The sequence below is a fragment of the Harpegnathos saltator genome, unplaced genomic scaffold (assembly GCF_003227715.2).
Source record: "Harpegnathos saltator strain DR-91 unplaced genomic scaffold, Hsal_v8.6 scaffold612, whole genome shotgun sequence".
Taxonomy (NCBI): Eukaryota; Metazoa; Arthropoda; class Insecta; order Hymenoptera; family Formicidae; genus Harpegnathos; species Harpegnathos saltator.
In genome coordinates this window covers 277,686-292,825 of record NW_020230441.1, presented here as the reverse complement: position 1 = coordinate 292,825, position 15,140 = coordinate 277,686, and the positions used below count along the sequence as shown (strand labels likewise).

Below are 15,140 nucleotides of genomic sequence, written 5' to 3'. Positions count from 1 at the left end.
TTTGATCCATCAGAATTTTCACGCAAACTTGCTTACCGCCGGCAAGAGAGACGACGTCGTTTAAGCTCCCTCTCGATACTCGCGTATCGCTCGCTCTCAGACTGCCGAGTCGCGGAATCGTGCCGCAGTCAGGTTTGAACCGGTAGCCAGAGTGTGCCTGCTGGAGGCACGCTGACGATACGCGCCATTTCCATTGTTTGCCGTGAAATCGGTCGACGCTCGCAGGACGAAGACGCGCGGGTGTCCGCGTATTAGAAAATCACAGGAGCGCGGAGAGCTCGAGGTTGCTCGTCGGAGAACTTTTGCCGGCCGGACATCGCCGCTTGGTCCACGTTCAAACGCGAGTTCTACCGCGCGAGGGGGCGGGGGGGGACGCGCGGAGGCGTCTCCGCAACAGTCTCGATCTTCAACTTCTCCGCCGAGCGCGCGTGCGCTAACGCAAAGTTAGCGGCTGTATCTTCGCGTTGCACGCGCGCGCGCGCGCGCTCGGCTAGTAGTATCTCGCAGGCCGAGAATGAGCGCGCCATAAATTCGGTCAAGTATCAAGCCATAAATTGAAACGTTAGGTGGCCGGAAGAGCGCGCGGCGAAGGTGAGGCACCGCAGGTAGCAGCGTTGCGGTCCCACACCACCCACTCACCCTCTAGCGCGTCTCTGGCTTCCCCTTTCCGCTCTTTCCTCAGCCGCGGTCTCGCCGGTGGAGCAGCGATTCCCAGCGGCCGCCGTGGATCCCTCCTCCGCCTCCTTCTCGTCGTCGTCGTCGTCGTCGTCGTCGTCGTCGTCGTCGTCGTCGGCGGCGGCGCCACTTCGTGGCCGCGATCCGTTTCGGGAAATTCGCGAGCGTTCGCGATCGAGATTGCGCTTGTTGCGAGCCGCAGCGCGCTAACGCAACCATTTTTGGGAAATTGGGTAGGATACTCCGTGGAAATAGAAGCGCCGGGTCTGCAGCAGCTGTCGCCGAGGTTAGCCGTGGCGTTCCGCGGAGGAATGTACGTTTCTTAATTCCAGCGAGAACGTTCTGCGAGATATTGCGATAAAATCTGCCACTCCGGGCTGGGGCTTCTCTATTCGGAGCTGGCGTCTCTATTTGAGAGACGCGATTTGGCCCTCCTCGCCGACGTTCCTCGTGTGCGGGTACAGCCCGAGTGATTAAACCTCGAGATTATCGAGATAATCGTCCCATCGTCGGGAGACTCGCTTATCTCCGACAATTGTCGTCGTCGACAATCGCTCGGGCTCGGCGAGGTAACGCGATCGCGCGTATCCAAATTTCATCCGAATTTCGGGCTGCCCCGAACTTCCTCGCTCCCTCCCTGTTTTCCACCGCAGCTCGTCCCGAAGCTGCGCCGATATCGCGCGGCGATCAACAAATTCCGTTGGAATTTTGCCGCGCGAAATTAATTAAGTCGCCCTCGCCGGGTCTCTCGGCGAATTTCTCGCGCTCGCGAGCCGTCAAAGGAACGAACAGGAACGCACTGCGAGACACACACTCTCTCTCTCTCTCTCTCTCTCTCTCTCGCTCTCTCTCTCTCGCCAGACGCGAAATGCACGTGGGCGCAGATTATCGCTATCTATTCCGAACTGTTGGCGAACTTTCGCGCTAATCTACCGCCCGTCGTGTTTCAACTTCTCGCGGAATTCCCGCCAGGTAACTCCCCGGCCCCCCGCTCCCGGTCATTTTTACCGCGGCATTCCCGAAATTTTCGCCAAACCGAACAATGGTCTATCTTTCCGTTCTGAACTTGTCGGGATATTCAAATATCAGACGGGGAACCGCGTAGCGTCGCGATGGGAATACATAGTCTGCGGCAGTTTTTCGCGATTGCCGCGGTATCCGTATCCGCCCAATCCCATTCAGCGTCCTTTCAATCCTTTCGTTTCTCTCTATCTGCGGTAATTCCAATTCAACGTCGTCGAATCGAGAGACTCGATCGAAGTGACTTCGAAATGTGTTGCGCCCGCCCCTCTCTCTCTTTCTCCCTTCTTCGTTCCTTCACCCCGCTCCCCCTCTCTCTCTCTCTCTCTCTCTCTCTCTCTTTATACACGTACATATGTCTGGAATCGCATTGAGAGAAGGCGAACGCGATACACATTCGGATCTGAAAATGGGCGCCGTCCCCAAACGAGGGCCGCCGTCGGTATCGCAGCCGGTTGCAGGAAACGTCGTCTTCGTGAAGCTCCATGATTAACGGTACTCGGCAAATTGCTTCGCGGAATTATACACGGCTATTTCAACGGCAATTTGAAGGAACCGAGCGGCTTCTCGGCGAGGAAGAGAAGAAAAAATAAAGTGATAATGGAAAAGGGAAAATGCATCACGAGCGAGGATTCATCGAGTCGCGGCAATTTTTTCTGGCATTTCGCGCAATCGCTGCATTTATTTTTACTCGACAGCGAGCGTACGAGCGCAACAACCGATTAAGTCATTTATATCGTCGATTTCGAACCGAAAGAATACATTTCCCGCGTTTATCGAATCGTCCAAAACTCTGCGCTGTGTGTGTGTGTGTGTGTGTCTCTCTCTCTCTCTCTCTCTCTCTCTCTCTGCGCTTGCGTGTGTGTGTCGCGCGATTACATTCTCATCCTTCTGCTTGAAAGTGGAATCTTATCCGCCCGCGTTAAACCAGAATAAAATGCACTGCCATTATCCCCTTATATATCCGTCCTTGCAACCGGCGCGCAAGGATGCGTTCGCAGGATACAGGGCTCTGTCCATCAGTGACGCCGCCTTGCGCGACGTGGCGACGGCGGCAGGAGGGAAGGGGCGGATGGAGACTGCGTGCGCTGCAAAAATCGAGCACTGTTGATTCAAGCGGAAAAGCATCTATCACATTCGGTCGGATTTTATCCCCGCCAACTTGCCCAGCAGCCCTGATTTTATCCGAGCTCGGCCATTTTTTCGGAGGCGACGTTGCGAAAGGTCGAATTTTATGGTACACTTCGAATAACATTTCCGTAAATCCGGGACGCGCGCTATCGCGCGCTTTCCGCTCGCGGGCGATCGAGTTTTAGTGAAATGAACATCGGACAGACTGCGTCGTTTATTATCACCGTCCGTTTTAATAGACGACGCGCCGATCGATGCGCGCGAATATATTTTCTCACTCACCGTTGATCCCGTCCGCCGGCTATTCTTCCATCGGTGTTTGCGCGCTGTTCCTCTCTTTTCTCCCCTCCCCTTTTCCCTCCTTTATTTTTTGGTTCTAACTCGCGCCGCGTTCGGAAAGTTGCCGGGAGGACTGGCTGTCCTTTATAATTTCGAAAAGTATACGAGAAGAAGAAAGGGACAGTTACACGCCGTCGAACGCGACGTAACCCGGAGCAAGAAAATGAGAGAAGAATGAGCGAGCGGCCACTCCAGCAGGGCGAGCCGGGACTTTGCCGCAAAACTCGTCGAGCGCACACATTTTCATTTTAATTTAAAGATAAAATTACACCGGTGCGCGGCGGAGTTTCCCCCATTGTGCTGTGTCGGGCGTCCTAAAAGGACTCTGGTATCGCTACGGTTAACGAACATTGACTTTTACGCGGTTTATGCATTAAAAATTCGCGACGACGAATATATATTTTTATACGCACACACACACACATATATATATATATATATCTTTTTCTGTGACCCAGATCCTACTATATAAAAATACTCGTATCTTCCATGCACACACACACACACACACACATCACATACGCCGACTCCCCACTGGAAGCCCAATTTTTCGGCAGATACGCGCAATCTCTCTGGATAAGATTAACGTCCGGAAAATGGAACAGCGCGATTATTTTCCAGCGGCAAAGTCGGTTACCGTTATTTTCTAACTATTTCGGACATTCCGCGTGCGCGAATATTTTTCCTGCGTCGCCCTACCTCTCACGGGTAACCCGCACGCACGCACGTATCGATATGCATTGCGCCGAGAGATTGCACGGCCTGCAGCTAGGTTTACATTAAAAATTCCTAAATCCTCGGACTCGCGTATCCACCACCGCTATATCCTGCGACCGGGACCGTCCGTATTGATTTTTCAAACGCAGCAAAATCATCCCTTAGGGTCCGCGCGCACGGGGGGGCGCCTGTCCGGACGACGAATTTCAGACGAAACGCGTCTGGGCATTCGCGCCCGATCGCTCGTAGCGCACGCGTGTGCTCACGCAAATGCGAGCGTTTGTGTCTCTACGCAGATCTGAGTGCCGAGCGAAATATCTGCGGTGGAAATTGCGCGAGAAATTCGAGTCCAGTCAAGTTGGCGCGCTGGACTCTGTGCAAAAAGTGGAATCTCCTTATAATCGTATAATCGCGAAAAATAAGAATGGATGTTACAAAAAATGCACGCGGGGATTAAATTGTACAAAGTAATTAAATTATCAGATTATCGTGCGGGAATTATGGGTGCAACGGATTTCCACGTCTCGTCGACGAGGTCTTTCGACATTCGTGCGCGACGCCTCTAATTTCCGCTTCCATTCGCGAGAACGCGCGTCGCGGCCGGCCAGAGTTTGATTCGCGATTCGCTAAAGATTACACGCGCTTTCGGCGAGAGAGCTTGCGCGTATGGAAGTCACGCGGGGTCATAAGCGACGTTCTATTTTTTGCCGCTTTTTTTCCACATTTTCTGAACGTGCTCTAAATATACGCGCATGTGTGCGTGTCGGGATGCGACTCCGGTGACACTCTCTCTCTCTCTCTCTCTCTCTCTCTCTCTCTCGAAAAAAAAAAAAAAAAAAAGAAAGAAAATACGCCGACCGAAGGGGAAAGTACGTGCGTGCGAGATAGGAGTTAGGTTAACGAAACGGCAATAAAACGACGAAGCGGTACCGCGTATAAAACGCGAGCGTGTTCCGGAACGTAAGCCGCGCCGAACTACGCGCCGGGGCCCAGATATCGTTTTACACGCAACGACGTGTACGCGCGTTCGCGGTGGGTCGGCGAATTGCAAATTAGCGGCCATTATGCCGGCCGATCGTCGAAAACAGATTTTTATTTGGCCTCGTGATGAGCCGTGCGCGCGCGCGCGCGATAGTTTCTGTTTCCATTTCTCCTGATTTGGATCGCTGCCGCATGCGAAAAATAAATAATGCCGGGCGTCGCTCGCAACGAAACGATAACCCGCTCCGATTGTTCCGCGGTACACTGCAAATATTCCGCGCGCTGTTCAATCGATGCGTCGGTATCACGCGACCCGCGGGGGCTCTTTCCTGCTCCGTTATCGGCCAAACGAGCGCACACACATACTCAAGGCGACGCGTTCCCAGACGCGATATTTCTCAGCTTGTGGCGATATTTGCGAAAACTTGTATCTCGCTCGCTGAGATAAACCGGCTTTACGCCCCGCATTCGACAGTGATTTTCCTCAATTAGATCCTTCGGCAAAACGCTCGCCCGTGACTTGTCGTCGTATTTCTCCCGTTTTTCGTTTCGCTTCCAACCCACCGGGTCCGATAAAAGTGCGCGCGCGTACGTACGTAGCACGGCGGTAGTCAGAGCGTTGCGTTTCTTTGCGGTTAGGAGTCGTGCGACTTAACATATTGCGCCCGTGGACGATAAAACCTCCCGACAGCCGTAAATCTGGAACGTCCATTGTTGGCGTATGTGTAAGACCTGAGAGAAAGAGAGAGAAAGAGTGTGTGTGTGTGTGTGTGTGTGTGAGAGAGAGAGAGAGAGAGAGAGAGAGAGAGAGAGAGAGAGAGAGAGAGAGAGAGAAAGGAAAGTAAAGTAAAAGAACAAGAAAGAGCCGGGCTCGTATATGAGGCGTGAAATAACGTGGGTCAACAAATCTCGCCTTGAGCGCGACAACGCGGAGGAGGAATTCTATACGACACTTGGTTACGGGGGAATCAATCGCGAGTGACTCGTTGAGAACATCCGCGCGGGGGAGTGGCGGACGAGACTTTGAGAATACGTGCGAAACGAGGCGCGCACCCACACACACACACACACACACACACACACAACGGCTACCTCGCGAATAGACGGCATCTCCAGCCTGCGCCACGGTTCTCTCTCCCTGCGCCTTTGTCCGGGCTGTTTAGCGAGCGGACGTGTAGATAAACGCGCGCAGATGCCTCTGATTAGCAGCGTGACGGGATTTTTGCCGTCGCGTCTCGGAACGCGTCGCATTTAGCCATTTACGTCGGCACGCGCTCATTCAGCCACGCATGGCACAGACGAGCCGAAGAAAGCGAGGGACGCGCGCCGTTGCGCACGCACAAAGTCCTCCAAGCGTCGGCCAAGGGTTGCGCGCCGCGAGGGACGCGACGCGCGTTGTCGGCTCTCCGCATTCACCCTCCTCAGGAACGAGCGAACGAGCGAACGAATGAACGGCGGTAACGTCGCACGCGCGTCCACCCCTCGGCGCGTCCCGCCTAACCCCTTTCATTCGCTTTCGCGCGGCGGGACGCGCGGAGGGATATTAGCGCGGACTAATCACATCCGTATTGTCGTTGCAGTTCCCTTTCGCTGTCCTCGCCAGCGCGCGATCAGATCTGTGTCTCTCTCTCTCTCTCTCTCTCTCTCTCTCTCTCTCTCTCTCTCCCTCCCCGGGATTAAGCGCACCGCTCTCCCTCTCGCCCTCTCGCGCCGAAGCGTCGCCCCTTTGTTTTTTTTAATTTCGCACTTAGCGCGCGCGCAGCGAAAGAGGACGGGACATTGATAACACGGACACAGCGTCGGGATTTTTGCGGAAGACGCGCAGCAGCGGCCGCGCGCTCCAGAGAGAGAGAGAGAGAGAGAGAGAGAGAGAGAGAGAGAGAGAGAGAGAGAGAGAGAGAGAGAGTTTCTCTCGCGTGACACGTCGCGAGTGCGACGAGGAGTTGCTTTATCGTACGCAATTTTTCGCCAGAGACGAAGGCACTCTCCCGGCTTGTCTACACGCGTCAAGCAAGTTTCGTGCTACTTTATTATTTTGCGCCGGGTCGGCGGCGTCGTTAATCTTCCTTACAACTTGTCTGACAAGTTGTCGAGAGGGGAAAAAATCTCGTCGATAACTTGGGCTATCTTTTCGCCCGGTAGAATCGATGCTCCGAGATCGACGTTGTTCCTGCCGCGGCGCGGGCGCAGCGAGCGGGACAAGCTTAACCGGGAAGACGTTGTGCCGAGGTAGCTATTGAATTTCTCCGCGATAGCAACGTTTCTCAGTCTTCTCCTCGTGTCCGGGCCGAGTGAATCAGTAAACTATGATGTAAAATTTAAGCTGACCCCGAGCCTTGCGCCGGCGATTCAAGCGGCGTACGAGTCGCCCGATGCGCGATGTTTATCAAAGGCGAGGATTTAAAGAAGTCGCGAGATAAACAAGTGCACCTCAAAGATACGACACACACATACACATGCGCAATGCAAGAACGTCGGGATTCGTACGAAGAGCCAACCACGGCAAGCTTTTTCACCTTACAAGAACGACCCCAGTCAATTGGGTCGTTCTTGATCAAATTCGATGAATGACGACCGAACGAACGCCGGCATTCCGCATGCAAAGTAGCTCCTCCGCTTTTCCGCTTTTACGAGACGGAGCATATCCTATAGCCGCGCGCATTCATGCCCGCTGCTTTACGCGCGTCTTCGCGTCACGATTTGCAATAACCGCGAGCAGCAACCGGCTGGGCTCCGCGGACGTAACTCGAAGAGGCGCGAGCGCGCTGCCCGACGACGTGCGACGCGCGGGCGCGCCGTGCGCCTCCCGTTGTTACTTCCGTCGTCGTAAATTCTTTATGGTTTCGTCTCGCCGTGACGCTGCATTCTTCCGTTTCTTCTCTCTCTCTCTCTCTCTCTCTCTCTCTCTCTCTCTCTCTCACAACCTCTCTCGATCTCTCTCCTTCCTTTCTCCCTTTATTTTTCTGTCTCTTCCCCGTTTCCTCACGACACTCGAACCGTACACGCTCGTTTCACCCGTTCGCTTGTTCCCCGCGCCACTTGGCGCCGCTCGCTTCCGGTAGTCCGCCGCGCTTCATCTCCGCCGGGACCGGCAGCGGCTTCAAATTAGCGCCATTTACGCGATACGCTGGAGAATGAGTATCTTCGTCGTTCCCGGAAGTGTAACTCGATTAAAACTTTAAGGTATCGGGAGAGAAAGAGAGAGAGAGAGAGAGAGAGAGAGAGAGAGAGAGAGAGAGAGAGAGAGAGAGAGCAAACTCTCCTCCCCCGCGTAGGAGAGCGGAGTCGTGAGAGAGATGGGGCGAGGGATTTTAAAGCACATTCGGCGGTGTTTCGGCGAGAATAACGATTTATGTCGGAGGGAGGAAAGCGTCGTTGACTCAACGAGAGCGGAAGAACACTGAAGAACGGATGTGAGTGAGCGATGATGAAGAAGAATCTTCGGCTCGCCCGCTCCCCCCTCTCCCTCTGCTATCTGTCCTTGTCCAATCGCGGATCGACATCGCGCGAATCCGAAACGCGAGCATACGCAAACTCGGGACTAATTAATACGCTTTCATCTTCGGGAGGATGGCCACACGCGCCTATATTGTGCGCTGGGCTGCCTGTTAAAGTTATTACGCGTGAATCTACTTTACGTTTCGTCGCTGGCTGCAAGTTCCGCCCGGTTATACCGTTAAATTACCCGAGTGTTTGCGTGCGTCGGAACTTAGCAAATTGGGGACAGCAATGTTCTACGGGTCTCTTATAATTTCGCAAATACCGGCAAGAGGCTTACCTTCGTCGCGGTGCTGTCTTGCACTTAACAAATGTGTCACGTCAGAGCACCTTAAACCTTCACCGACGAATTCGCCGGCAACAAACAGACGGAACTGAATTGTGCTCGCGAGGAGGATACTCGAATACGGGACAACGTACGACGATAAGTTTCATAATTCACGGAATTAGAAATTGCACGTACAAGCGCGCGCGCACACACACACATGCAGGAGACATTGCGATGTGATCGCGAGTAATAACTTAAATAGTAACGTATACTCCGGCGCCGCTCGCGCTGAAATTACGCGAGGTACGCTAACTGAAGCTGGCCGACGGGAAAACATGCCGAGTGAAGGGGGGAGGGGGATAATGAGGCTCCCAGAGGTGCACGAGTACCGCATATATTTATTCGGAGATGCTTGGAATATTCAGCGCCGTCAACGTAAATTTCCTCCTTTCCTTTTTTTCACAGTCGACGCAGCCAGGCGACGTCAATTGGCGTAGATAAATTAATTATGAGACGGAATGCATAAGCGCCACAATTTACACGCGTTTACTCGCGCCGATTGATCATCCGCTCCGCGGAGCGAAAACCCGTCACGCCAAAGTACCGCTAAATTACTCAAGTGTTCGCAAGTGTGTGCTCGAGAAATTGCAGGATGCACGGTCCTTGCAACTCCACCTCCTCCTCGGCGCGGGTTACCCGCGCGCGGCGCGCTCTCGCTGGCGCGGTGCATTCTCGCTGCTGCGACTTCCACGGATCGCTCGGATCGCGTAAACGACCGTAAGTCTTCCTGTGATCATCGGGGGAAGACGCTTAGCTCCTTACCGCCGTTGTTCCTAATTTCCGTCCGGCCCGATATCGATTTCGATTAACGGCCGCGAGGAGCCGCGCAGCCTGCCGAGAAAAAAAAAGAAGTAAGAAAAACTGATTACTCGCTCGCTCGATCGCGTTTCTCCGTCCGTCGTTAAACTGCACCGGAGTTGTATTGTCACGAGTAAGATAATCGCCTCGCGGCTCTCCTCCGGCGGGCGAGACATCGATTAATCAGGGAACGATTAATTCGACCGTCCAATATTCGCGCGTTTAAACACGATTGTTTCGCGGTTCTTGCGCGCACGCGCGCACACACACACACGCGCGCACACACACACACACACACACACACACCGCGAAATCGGCCGCTGGGCGATTTTCCATTTTCGGCTCGGCGACATTTATGTCAGCGCAGCCGTTCACATCCAATTTCGTAATACGCGGTTAAACGTTCAAAGGCGGACGCGGGCTTCCATAATACATGACGGTTTCTAACAAGGATACATTGTCGATGCGATAGCCAATTCCCGGGATTCGCGGCGCATTAGAATTGGATCTGCCGGCGGGTTTACATTCCGCCGGTCGCTTATCCAAGAATAATTTCCTGCTTGATTGGCATCATTCATCTCGGGGGATGAATACCCCGCAGCCGGCGGAGATGAACTTCCGCAATTAGATATCAGTTACGATCGTGACCCGCGGTAAGTGCAATTGAAACTGCAGTGATACGATATCATCCGGCGGCGCGCGTCGCTGCGGGCCACGCCGGCTTAACAATTCGCGCGGCAGGGCGAATTCCTTCTCCTCTCCTCTCCTCGCCCGTCCTCCTCCCCCTGGACTACAGCCCCGTCGACTCTTTTTCTCCTCATCTTTTGCACTTTTGTCCTTGGCTGGCATCGATTCTTCCGCCTGGCGTGGCGAGAGGGGGGGGGATCTCGCAGTGCGACGCGATGCTCCTTTGTCGAGCGACGATGAAAAGATGGGCTTGTAAACAACTTGAAGCGAAACTAATGTACGAGAGGACTATTGTGTTAATTGTGAGATAACCCCGTTCCCCCCCACCCCTCACCGCCCGCCCTTCTACCCCGGTTCTACTCGCGGTCCTGTGCAAGTTTCGTTGAATTGTTTTAAGAATTCATTGTTACCCGACCCGTCGCGCGCTATTGTGAGCGTAAGAGCGACAAAGTAATAAGCCGTAATTAAATCTCGAAAAATGACCAAGAGAGAGTCTGACGAGTTCCCGATGGCAACATATTTGCGAGACGCGAGAGACGCGAGATATTTGACACTCGGTTTTCGCGTTTGCCTGCCGCGTCCACATCTTGCGTTTGTTTCCGACGCTTCGTAAACATTTCAGTAGGTAGTGCTTCTTCGCCAGCAACGGCCCGGGTATCTCAGCCAGCAATCGCCGCGTGAAAATGTTCTTCAATAACGCGCGTTGTCGCGTCGTCGCGGGCGCGAGACGATCTTCAGCAGCGGCTAATTCTCGCCCGCGACGACGCGTCCTCGCGAGGAGGTGGAACGCGAAGGAATTCGCGCGCACAACCGGCACGAGGGGGGTTGTAATGGATGGATTTTACCGGACAGTTATGAACTCGAGGGAAAGGCGCGGGCGACAGGTCGGTGGCCGTAGCTTTCGTATATCAGTAATAAACCGGAAGAAGGAGGTCGAAGAGTGGAGGAATGGCGAGAGCTGTCGTGCGGAGCCCAATTGTTTTCCGTCGAAGTGGTTTTGTGCCAGGCGGCGCTTCGCGTCGTCCACCGGTGTAGCAATAAACTGGCTGAACGGTCAAAGGTTCTCAACTTTTCATTTTATCAGAGATAATGGACTCCGCACCGAGAGAGCGGAATGAGGAAGTCGCTGTTGCAGAGAGGTGGCAAAAGAGAAAGGGAGAGGGAGAGGCAAAGGGACAGAGAGAGAGAGAGAGAGAGAGAGAGAGAGAGAGAGAGAGAGAGAGAGATAGGAGAAAAACAACACTTGAGAGAGAGAGAGAGAGAGCGCCACGGAGGGAAAACGGAGAGCGCGGAGATTGATTTTTCACGCACGATTCTTGCACGTGCGATCGATTCTGACGGCGGAGCGTTTTTCTTCCCCTTTGTCCTAGTGCGTCCACGGATTACGGTTTTGTTGAATTCCGCTTTTTCCGCGGCCCCCGGGAAAATGGGGAGATTAACGGAATCCTAAAACGAGCGTAAATGTTTGTCTCTCCCGTTTTTGTCCGGCCTCGCTCCTCTCTCGCGCTCTCGCGCTCGTGTTCGACTCGCGCCACCGTTTACCTCCTGCGCCACCACGGCGAACGTCAACGGCGGCACGAACGTGTCGTCGAAGAGATTAAACTTGTAGGAGAAGGGACCGGTGCGCGCCTAGGTCGGAATCCGTCGTCAGTCAGTCTGTCGATACGTCGCGATCGTTTCTGCGCGCGAGCTCGGCGTGAAGCATATTTTCGCGTGATCAGCCATCGATCTGCGCGCTCTCGGGGCATCTCGACGCTTGAATATTCGCGGTTTTTGCCGAGGCGAGGACGGAGAACGAGAATAATAACAGTAACAATTGTACTTTATTGGACGCTTTGCGAGATTGCACGGCCGAAGACCGCTGTGTGTGTGTGTGTGTGTGTGTGTGTGTGCGGAATCGCAGAGAATGTCTTTTGTCGAGTCGGCTGAAAGGTGTCACACAATAGCTTTGCAGCTGATATTATCGCCGTGTCTGATGCAGAGGGATGAAAGCGCATACGCGCTGTAATATGAATTAAAATAATACGCCGTACAACACTCTATTCCGCGTGAAATTCAAAAATTAACAAGCGCAAGCGGCGTGACACAGACGCGCAGACATTTCACCGTGTATCTCGACAATTAATCAGGAGAATACGAATAAATATCGCTGAATATATTCTCCGTCATGTAAATTCTACATATCTGTTTGTTTTCCTTCGTCGGATTGCGTAACAAGTAAAACTTTGGATTTTTCGGACTGAGAAATTATCGTATCTTTATCATTTTTTCGTACCGTTATAAAATTTTACGAAACGATGCGATGTGTATGCGCGCCCTTTTTTGATCCGCGATATCTCTCGCCATTCTTCGCGTAGATTGCTCCCCAAAAATATAATCCTTGTGACACTTGAGCTGAAAAATTCAAAATTACCTGGATAGCCGCGCAATCCGACGCATTCAGAGCGGAACGTGGAATTTCGCGTCGCAGCGAAGTAATTATGCGCCGGGAGAAGACCGACGAGGTACGCACGGCAGAATATCATTCCGAGTCGCCGTTGTTCGTGCTCTACGCTCTTATTTCGCTTAACGGCTCATTTGGGCGTTCATTGATAGGAAACAATATGGCTTGTGGGACGCTAAAATACCGTAGTAAAGCTATTACGCCGCGGTCTCTCGCAGCAGTAAAAGACAACCACGAGGACTGTTCGAAAAGCGTCGTGCCAGTCGCGACGCGGTACCAGCCACGTCGTCCTCCCCCTCTTCCTCCTCCATCTCCTCTACCTCGTCGTCGTCGTCGTCGTCGTCGTCGTCGTCGTCGTCGTCGTCGTATTGAATGACTAACGCTGCACGAAAATGTTTCATTGCACCAGTCGCGGTTAACTCCCACTTCGGGCAGGCTTCCTCTCACTCTTCCCCTCTCGTCCTCCTTTTCCTCCTCATCCTCCCTGTATAAGCTGTATGCTCCTCGTGAGCCTGAACGCGAACGAAATTCGAATGCACGCGGGCTCGGTGGAAACGCACTAGCACCGGATCTTCGCGCCGAGAAGCAACGAATGCAGCTTGCAGAGCGCGCGTCGCCGCCGCCCCCGCCGCCGCCCCCGCCGCTGCCGCCGCTTCGTCCTCGTTCGCCCATTAGAAATTCTAAGTTCATCGGCGGTAAACCGCGAAGTAGGAAGTTTCGCGTCTAGCGAAGTCAACAGAGCGTTAAAGGCAGCGACCACGTTCTCTCCCTCTTGCGGGGGCGTCGGTCTCCTCTCTTTCTCTCTCTCTCTCTCTCGCTCTCTTTGGCTCTCCACCCCCATCGCCCGCTGCCGTTCCTCGCTGCGGATGGCAAGTTCGTGCGCCGCGTTCTGCGCTCCTCGCGAAGAAGGTAACAAAGCGTCGAGACACGATACCGCCGCCACCGCCGGCCTCTTGCCGGCCGCGTGGAACCCGTATCGTAATTAAGGAAAAACAGCGGTGCACCGTAATCATTGAGGCGTTGTGCGAGTTAATGGCCGGCGTGATTAATGATGCCGCGCGGCGCGACCGGGAGGAGGGAGGTGACGGACATCTGACGTACGGCCCCGAGTAAAAGTTAAGACGCAGGACGGGACAAAAGTCCCGGGGCGCGGCAGCTAAATGTAACGTCCCAGGATTCAATCGCGCCGGTGAATGGAATGATCACGGCACAATGGTGATAGCGAGCGGTGCTGATAGTCGAACGTGTACGTTTCGGCGAAGCCGGTGAAGGCAGAAGCTCTACCTCGAACGGCCCTCCCGCAACCGCTGCGGCGGTAAGTAAGAGGAGACGCGTTTCGCGCGAGATCCTCGGAATTTCTTTTTTCTCAGAGGGATGTGAGGAGGGCGGGTATCGTCATTCAAACGCGGAGCGCGTTTCGCGTCGTGTTTTGAGACGAACGGACAGACGCACGGACGAACGTCGGTGGCAGGAAAACCGTGTTTTCCCAAACGAAGTTTTTCCGGAATATAGGACGCAAGTTGGGGGTATTGCACAATGAGAGCCGTGGAAGCCGCAATTGCGAGTTAAGTGGAGTTGCAAATTTCCGCGCATCGTTCCTAAACGCCGGCAATTGCTCGTCAAAACAATCCGAAGCCCGTCGCGCCGGAAGAGGCTTGCATATTCAGCGCGGCTCGAAGCGGCAGACGTCTGATTTCGTGCGCGCGCGCGCGCGCGCAGTCTGGTTGATTCAAAAGCAGGTTTAACGATAATTCCCAACTGCGATACGAGCGAGCGACCGAGCGAGAGAGCGAGAACGAGAACGAGAGAGAGAGAGAGAGAGAGAGAGAGAGAGAGAGAGAGAGACACAGAGAGCAGAGACCCAAGGCGCCGCACCCCGGCGAGGCTCGCTTATAGCATTCGCGCGGCATCAAGGCGAATGCTAATATTGATACAGTCTCTCCTCTTCGTCACTTCCGGTTCCCGGCAGGCGCCGTCTGTCGACAGCGTCGCCGCGTCGTCGTGGAACTCGTGTCACTCGTTGCTAATGGTAATGCGCGCTAGACCTCTCTTATACGTCTCCCGAGAAATATTCGCGGTCTCTGACAAATGAAATACCGTCTAGGCTAGGATGTGAGCCGCTCCTCTGGCCCGGCATTGCGGGCTTCGTCCGCGCCAAGCGGAAAGAGGATTCCCGTGTCGCGCGAGGAACCGCAGTGCGATTTATACCCATTTTCTATTTATTACTTCGTAATCCTCCGCCGTTCAAGTGGAAGGAAGGCGAGCAGGAATAGAAAAATGAGAAGGAGCTTCGCGCAGGGCGTGACGCGTAAGGACGATGGGAAGCGTCCAAACGTCCGGATAATAATCAGCGGACGTGAGTGTGATTATATTTCGCCTCGTCTCTCTCCACGTGTGAGTCGTCTCTGTTTGCCCAATCGCATTGGGCGCGCATATTTTACTTTCGGCCAGCTCGGAGCGGCGCAGATGTTACTGTTAATGCAAGAGTTGTACGAGGCGGTCCTTTCATCCGCGCGCTTATCG

The 15,140-nt window shown here is 53.9% G+C and overlaps 1 protein-coding gene across 4 annotated transcripts in view; it reads left to right on the top strand.

The window, feature by feature from the left end:
- LOC105186530 (lachesin) overlaps positions 1-15,140 on the top strand; it is a 275,093-nt gene that overhangs the window by 95,301 nt on the left and 164,652 nt on the right. The gene's annotated exons all lie outside the window — the stretch shown is intronic.